Raw genomic sequence first — 9,311 nt, 5'->3', positions numbered from 1 at the left:
CTCACACATTTTTCGCGATAGAAACTATAAGACACTTGCGTACCGCGGTCGTGCCTAAAAAGTTAATGACAAAAAGATTGCAAGTCTTCAAAATGAAAATAAAAAAACAGGCTCAAATAAATAAATATCCTATTCATTGTAATAGGGATTACCAACAATTTAACTTTGCGCATTACTATTTTATCATAGTTTGTATGTTCTAATAATTTGTCCGAAGCGTTAATTTTACTCCTGCCTTCACGGTATCCATAACTATAATAAGTACCAGGTCATTAGTTAAAAACCCCTAATTTCTCGTGCAAGACCTTTTAAACACTGTGATATCATATATTTATATTATTGACATTATTAAATAATATTTCAATTAATAAAAATGACTTTCTCCTAACAGCGTGCGCAAAATTCGATTTTGCGCACGGGTTTGCGTGCGCAAAGTGCCTCATTCCCGCATGTCAAACGCGTGTGCAAAATCGAATTTTACGCAGCTTGTTAAGAAAATAACATTACGATACACGTGCGCATAGGTGTCTCCTGCACTCGTTTGTTATCACCCTCGCTACGCTCGGGCGACAAACCCGACTCTTGCGGGAATCACCTACTTTGCGCACTTGTATCCTAATTTACTATTTGCAGCGTATAATATAATATAAATGAAATTACAAATTATTCAGTTAAAGCGGGTCTTTTTTTCTTAATATTACTTCTGTTTCTGTTTATAACTTTTTAATCATTTTGTTAATATGCAAATATTAGCTGCCCATTCAAGCTATTTTTTAGAAATTCAATAGAATTCAATAGAGTTATCGTAGTTTCGGCCTATCAGAGTTTTCGAGTTATAGAGATGAAACATTAGAAAATTCAAAGATTCATAGTCTTCCAGAGATTTTTGACTTGTACAAGTTTGAGTTATCGAAGTCCCACTGTAACAATAAATTTTCATATTCCTCAGGAATTATCATAGACTCTGAATTATCCGATCTATGAAATTTTTAACATAAAATTTACAAAGCATTAATGTTTGTGATACTTCTAGAAGGCATTGCATCGCAAGCAGCCTAGTTCCTCGATTTCTCGATTGAATTCCTCGATTGAAATTCCTCGATTGAACTATTGAACTTGGGGAATAGATTCTCATTAATATGGAAAATGTCAGGTGTAGAACAATTCATACATGTCTAAAGAAAAAGAAAATAATTAAAGTTACTCTGCGGATAAATGGTAATAAGGATACAGAAAAACAATTACATTAATAACCTAATGCTGCTGTTTAGCTAGGCTATATGGGCACATGTATAGTATTGAGCGGCGAGGGCGGAAGTGAGGAACGTTTTATATACATATGCACACATATGTAAAGTAGCAGTCTTAATCAAAGAAAGAAGTGTAGCTCAATGTTGTTTCTTTTTAATTTAATATTTCATATATTGTTGGCAATAAATGCTATCAAAAGTAGTATTTGCGGCATTCTCACTGAAATTTTCATTTTCTGACCCTGACCTACTCTAATAATAAGTTTGACAGTTTTTTCTCGAAAAGTATTCTGAGATAGAGAACACACCCTTTTTTATTTTAGCCTATGACCAATATTTTCGATATTAGGATTTTTGTAAAAATTTCAATGTTTTTGGTAACTTTACTTCTTAAAATGTTAATATCGTGAACATATTCTGAAGTTCAGACAATGAGACTGTCATGTACAATGGGCATACTTCAGAAACACAAGACCAAAATGTAGCACAGGTACAGGAAAAGTATAGCTTGGATCTACATGTGTTATATCTTTAATATTCGCTGAATATAGCAATATTTGCAGATAAGAATAATAATAATAATTCTTATTCAGTATATTGCTTAAATCTGAAAATTTACTAAAGAGAAACATGGATTCTCACGTGTAGCCGTATAGTATGAGTTAGACTTTACCGAGTCTCTTGATTTTAACATTGAAATTATTTTCGGACGCGTTTGCAAACATTTATTATAATTAAATTAATTTGTGAACTTTATTATGATAACAATTTTTGCGACTGTAAGTTAAATATTTAATTTGAAGTAAAAAAAAGTGTGGCCCGTGAGGGGATCGAACCCTCGACCTTCGCGTTATTAGCACGACGCTCTAATCAGCTGAGCTAACAGGCCTATGGTACAGATTTGATATATTATTTAATTCAATGCAAGTATTATCAAGAACGATCTCTTGGAGTCTAAAAATTTATAACAGCATATTGATATTTTTGAATGCTATACTTTTGCTATATACAACGCATACTAAAGATGTGACAAATTTAGGCTATATTTTTGCTATACTTCTGCTATACCTCTCCGAGTAAAGATGTTGAATGTAAGTTACTGATCAGTTTTACCCACAGTATTACCAACATGTTTATATAAAGCAACAAATATTTTACAATTCTTTATGTACGTAAGAAGTAAATATATTATCCATGTCAGTGAAAGATAAGTTTATGGTATTTAAATTACAATACCATAGTATGAATGAATACATTTGACTCTTGCCTTTTTAAGCAAGCATGCCATCTACGTCCCACGGTGATTTTTTTATTGACGATGACTTGATCCTACCTTCTGCTCTTTTTCTTTATTTGATCGCAATATATTATATAAAAAGATATCTCACATATTTCCTAAGACTTAACGCTTTTTCACAATTCTTCAACATGAATTCTGAAATAATTAAAGTATGTACAAGTTAAGTATGGTCTACCTACGGAAAAAAAACTATGGGAAAGTTCGTAACTTATAACTTATGACTATCAAGGCAAAAGAATTCCCTAGATATCATATTTTACTCATGGATCAAGTATATTTTTACTTGTTAAAAAAACAAATTGAAGTCTTGTACCGACTGCAGGGACCTCGTGTAGCTTTAATAACGCTGACTGTAATAGCTAATAGTACAAAAACGTAAGGTGATTCTTTCGAAATGGGTCATTTTAAGAAAATTTGGTACGCCAACGGCAATTTTTATGATTTGTCTTATCATCACCTTAGGATTTTGATATGTGCATTGCCACAAATCTTTTATAATTTTTATTAAATGACTAAATATCAAAGAGGTAAGGAACATCATAATACTTAGTCATAATCCATCCATGAGAAATACATATATCTTTTAGAGATGCCATCTTTCTATGACTATCAATCTTGAAAGGGTCAATGCTAAAGAGACTGAATTTTGTATTATTTGTTAACACTAGGAACTAGGGCTGTTTGAAGAACCAGCCCGTAAATATTTTCTCCTTTATCATCAATGATCTGCAATAATTCCAATAAGAAAATTTAATATTTCGTATTTAACTTATATTGCTTCCTCATAGAGGAAGCTATGTGACGGTGGAAAATTGTCCTGTGTAGATTTTCATGTCGCCATGTTCAGAATGTGCCAAAACGTCGAGAAAACACGTTTTGAAAAAATGTCCGGGTGCGTGTGTGCGTGTGTGTGTGTGTGTAATGGCCTCCCAAAATTCAAACGTGTATAACTCGAGAACGGTTTTAGCTACAGCCCCCCAATTTTGCAGGCATACGCAGCTCTATAATCCCTTCATTGACTATAATTTTCGTCATGATTCAAGCTGTGACTCAAAATTGAAGTCATTTTCAAATTTCCAAATAAAGAACGTTCGCACTCTAGCGATCGCAAATTTTGTGATAATCGTCTAAGCAGTTCTTGACAAAGAGATATGTATCCAAGGTTGGTTGGTATTGCATTTGGGCCGAATCCATCGAGAAGTTTTGATTTTATGATATTTTGAATTTTTCGAAAAATTAAATTTATCAATATAACTCCCGTCAGCTTTAACCGATTGAGCTCCAATCTTCGAAAAGTATAGAGTATCATTTAGCCGTGATATGTCTCAAATTTGGCGGAGATCGGTAAAACGGATCTGATTATACGTATCTTCAAGTTTTTGAATTTCAGCCAATTCAAAAATATTAGGCCCGAAGAGATCATGCAAGAGATTTATCCTTACATGCGTTCTTTACAGTATGAAGCACCCCAAGTTGTGAGAGGCATGGGGACTCACGGTAAACAAGCTGCAAGTTGAAACTTGCAATTTGCTTCCTCCGAATCTTAAGTAGTGTACGATGTCCTTATATGAGAAAGAATTTTCATTTTTTTTAATCTTTGGCTTCCTCATAGATGAATTTTCATCTACTACCCACGATTCAGAGGAAGCAAATTTAAGTAGTGTTACGTATCTTCAAGTTTTTGAATTTCAGCCAATTCAAAAATATTAGGCCCGAAGAGATCATGCAAGAGATTTATCCTTACATGCGTTCTTTACAGTATGAAGCACCCCAAGTTGTGAGAGGCATGGGGACTCACGGTAAACAAGCTGCAAGTTGAAACTTGCAATTTGCTTCCTCCGAATCGTAAGTAGTGTACCAAGTCCCTATATGAGGATGCCAAGAATTTTAATTTTGCAATTTGCTTCTTCTGAATCGTGGGTAGTAGATGAAAATATATCTACGAGGAAGCCAAAGATTAAAAAAAATGAAAATGTCCTCATATAAGGACTTCGTACACTACATACGATTCGGAGGAAGCAAATTGCACGTTTCAACTTGCAGCTTGTTTTTTATTTAACTTAGGAATATATTTTTTAACTATGTACATGAATTATTTAGATGTCTATTTATCAGATTCAGCAAGAATAGCAATTGCCAACGGGCAATTGTATAATGGCTCATTATATTCATCAATTCTGTCCCCCGCACCTTCCTCCTGCCTTTACATTTCACCTTCTAAATCATTGCTAGCTAATTGCTGTCTAATTCTCTATCTCTTATCATTCTTGCTGCACTATGGTCATTTTTAATTTCTATGTTACTTTCAGTTTTGTTTATTGTTATCACTTTTGTTACTATTTTAATAAATATTTGTTTGATCGTTTTTCGACTTTTTTCTACTTTCGGAATAAGTATTTTATTTTTCCTCTCTCCGTTCTTCTTCTCCTTCTCCGTGTGCTTTATTTATCTCTTTCCGTTCCTTTTGCTTCGACCCATTCCATTCCTCTTCCACCTCCTTCTTCTATTGCTGCTCCTCCTCATTGTTCATTTCATCGAACATACCCTTCTTATTGATAATTATTGCATCAATTTTAACAGTTTGAACAGTTTTGAACTTTGAATAGTTTCGTTTGTAATAATCTTGTGCTTTATTATTTTTAATCGAGATTTTGAATTCTTGTGTTTTATATTGTATTACTGGTATATTCTCAAATATACTGTATGCTATACATCTACGAGCAAATATATTTTCTGTGGTCCATTTTCTTATGGTTCTCAGAAATTTGCTGTTGCTCTGTTGTTCTTGAACCGATTCGTCGCTTTAACTTAAAATCGTGTTATGTTACTACTTGAAATTCTGCTATGAGGGAAAATTGTCTCTGAGAAATAATCATAATCGCAATTAAAACGACACATGTCTTGGGTAACATTTAACGCTCCTTATAGGAACGTTGGAAAACTAGAGGGAGTTTCCTGTTATTCTCGTAAAATTTGCTTTGACTACCAAGGGGTTTTCCCCGTACGTAGTATCGTTCGTTTGAGTTTGAGAGACAGTTTTTAAGACAATTCTTGTCCAACCTATGTCTATCTTTTGGTCAGATGAAAATTAGCGACGTCTTAACTACGTCCACGAGACTTACTTTTCATAGGTTTCGATTCCGTTCAAAAGTTTTTCTCTTCATCTTACTTTTCTGATAACTCGAAATTCTATTCCGCAGGAGATTTCTCAATGGCAAATTAACTTTAAAACTTAAAATTTGGTAAGATCTATACTGACTGTTTAACTGATGAATATTTTACTGAAACGGTACTGGCATTTTATATTGGAAATATTGAATAAATACTTGAACAAAGTTCTTTCCTTGCCCATAACGATACCAATAGCAATACACCATTCAGCAATTGATTGTCATGCTTCAAATGTCAATTAGAAATTTAAATTTAAAAATCCTTAAAGGGAGAATTTCATACTATAGTATAGTAAATACAGCCACGGTTGCCTTGTAGAGTATGTCGAAATGTATTTCAAATTGTATTGAAAACTATTCATCAATCTAATAGTCCATCCTAAGAGAAATTGCTACTTTTGGAACTAAGACCTAATATCGCGAATTATTCTATCACTCGTCCACCCTGTATAAACAGTTATGATTAATGGAGCAATACTTTCCTTTTGTTTCAGGTAAGACGTAGTTAAGAGTATTTGGTATGGAATACTATAAGCCAGTAAAAAGAGTTATGGAGACCCCCAAAAAAACGGTAAGCTTCAAATACTTAGGATTATATGTTTGAAAATAATATTAATAGAATTTTGTATTAACCTTCGAAATTTTTATTTATTGCTTATTTCTATACGACCTTAATAAATATTGTCCTTTTCCTTTTTTTTTCAATTCAACCCTTAATCTGGGACCTCCATGCAAACCAATGAAATGAATGATACTACTTCAAGTATTCTTTCAATATAAAAATCGATATACTTCATATAGAAACTAATACGCACTTTTTCATAATGTATCATCTATAAGTATATTTCAGAATAATGAACGTGTATGCTTAGAGTATTCTGTACGTAAGCAGGGTAGTATGATTTATGTAATGCTTTCATGTTTTATTTAAATTTTCTGTTAATTGTAAATGAGTTAAATTCTCATTGTAGAACGAGTCCAAGTTATGAATAGACAATATATTATCGGCGATTTCTTAAAAGGATATAGCAAAAACTAACCATAAACTAACCAGAACTTGATTTAATGATACTTTGTACTTTCGATCCAAAAGTTTCTTGAAAGCCAGATAATCAAATTAATGAATAGGAGGAGTAAGATAATGAACACGCTCAACGAAACGATGGTAATTTCTATTCTTTTGCTTTATCAATAACTGATTCTTCTTTTCACGATCTGTCGTTACGTTTTATAAAATAATTTAACTTCTCAGGCACAACGGTCCAATTTATTCAAGAATCTTCGAGTATTGGAATACTCCGGTGCTATTTACAGAAATATAAGAAAGCTGAAAAATGAAATAAATTATTGAAATACGTCATAATTTTCTAAGCCAGGTATATTCCAACTTTACAAAGCTATTATACGTTAAGCAATTATTATATAATTTAATTCAGATATCCCGTTCGTGAATACTTTTGCATAGTATTGCTGTGCTATTTTACATTTACGAAGCTAAATTTATACTACAAGTTATACCAGGTTTGAGGTAGGAGCCCAACGTTTGGCCCCAGGTTTGGCGCCCAACGTGGGGCCCACAAGTCAAAGGCTGGGCAGAGGATTGGTTATACTGAGATTTCTTGGTTGTTGTTTTCTTGCTACCGTAGGCCTCCACGTTGCTGGCCATTTACGACTATCGTCGCAAATTTGGCGCCCAACGTGGGGCCCCAAGAGGCTTATTCAAGAATTCTTATCTTTTCCGTATAGTAAGGCCTCCACGTTGCTGGCCATTTACGAATAACGTCGCAAATTACCAAGTATGAGTGAATATCTATTTGGAGTAGAACGATATTTTCCTTTAATGAAGTACAACTATTAACTCAAAGAAGAAAGTAGAGAAAAGTATATAAGAACTAAGAATCTGACAAAGGTAGAAAATTTAAAGGTGGCACAGAAGATATAGAGAAGGTAGAGTAGAAAGGATACCAGAATGAACTGAAATTTCGCAGAAGATAAAACTGTAGGAACTTTCAGAAGTCTGTCGCAGATCATTGTTCCGTTACAAAACTCATATTGAGCTCTATATTGCTATTTGCCAAGCTCTTTCTACCTTACTTGAGATTCTTTTATTACACTCTCTTGGACTAATCTTTTTGTACTAGGCAGAATGACTCCGGGAGCGCATGGAAGAGGTGAATCAGCTTTGTCAGTTTGCGCTTCGCAGAAAATTGTCAGTCTTCGTCCTGGCAGTTAATTAAATTCTAAAATCAGAGGAATTTTTTTTTTTTAATGTCGACTTTCTTTTTGAAACAAATGAACAAAATTAGGCGAGTTATTTTGTAATACTCGATCCATTTTTTTAATTCTTCAAGAATATAGCATTAACTTAAAATTTTTTTAATTACACTTCTGAAATTACGATAAATATCTAATTTATTTATACAATATAATTATATAAAAATCGTTTTACACGGGCCAAGCTAAAGGCAATATAGGACCGAGCTCGTCAGTGCGAAATTCGCAACTATGAATACTACTGCAATACTATGTAGTTGCGATTTGTTCCGCTTTGTCTCTAACAGCATCTGTGCTCGTTATCTACAGTATTCACTTATTCAGAGACTGAGTAACAATGGTGAAGTCAGAGATTTTCTTTCACAGTAACGAATCAGATACATACGAATATTTTGACAGTACTACTGTCAAAATAAAACTTTCTTTTTCAGTAGTCTCTCTTTCTTTACATCCTCTTACCTCTTCTGACTACGTGCTAGAACAGTGTATTATATTTCCCATTATACGAAAAAATAGTGAAAACGACTGTTCGCTTTCGGTAACAAGATCACTTGGGCCGTGTAAAATAGCAAAAGAATCTCTGTCCAATATCAGAGTGAAATCGGAAGGATGTTCGTTGAAATCTTGGCCCGTGTAAAACGGTCTTAACGATAATTCATTGTAATATTTGATACTAAAGACGTTGACATGATGAGTGACAAAAAATAAATTGAGTTAATGCAACATATAAGAAAATATTTCTAAGGCGATCACATGGAGAAGGAGTGTGGGTAAAACGCGATAGTTTGGTAAGAATAAGGTAGTCGATTTTTTTTAAGAAAACAAAACAATAACAGAAAAACAACGAATACTCGTCCGCCACGGACTAGTATAGTCAGTTTCCTTTTTCGTGATATCCTCCCCATTTGTTGATTACGACTACAGGCAGTAATCGTCCATTTTAAATAACGCACCATTGGAAACATGTAGCATTTATGCGACTGGTAGGGATATTCAGACTTTGAACACCTCTCTTACAAAAATGATGAAAAAAATGCTGTATAATGGCAATTAGTAATTACATATGCCAGTAACTGTGATAGTATTTCTGATAGATATGGATTGCTACATAACGCATAGTTTAAAATATGTTTAAAGTCAAAGCGTGCTTTTGTGATAAATAGCAGATTCAGATATTTTATGTCAGGAGAGAATTTTTTGAAAAATTAAATTCACTATAAAAGTTGATGCACATACAAATTAAGTTTGATCGTGTTGTACATGTACATACGTAAGGATTGTGCAGCTGCTTATTAAATGAATAAATACACTGACATC

At 33.4% G+C, this 9,311-nt stretch overlaps 1 non-coding gene across 1 annotated transcript; it reads right to left on the bottom strand.

Annotated features, from left to right (window-relative positions):
* Positions 1-2,065: 2,065 nt before the first annotated feature.
* Positions 2,066-2,139, bottom strand: Trnai-aau. Its single transcript has one exon. It is a non-coding gene; the product is annotated as a tRNA-Ile (tRNA).
* Positions 2,140-9,311: the final 7,172 nt, after the last annotated feature.

Source organism: Cephus cinctus, unplaced genomic scaffold (assembly GCF_000341935.2).
Source record: "Cephus cinctus unplaced genomic scaffold, Ccin1 Ccin1_scaffold0270, whole genome shotgun sequence".
Classification (NCBI taxonomy): domain Eukaryota; kingdom Metazoa; phylum Arthropoda; class Insecta; order Hymenoptera; family Cephidae; genus Cephus; species Cephus cinctus.
The sequence above is the reverse complement of the archived record's forward strand: the minus strand, read 5'-3'. Positions and strand labels throughout refer to the sequence as shown.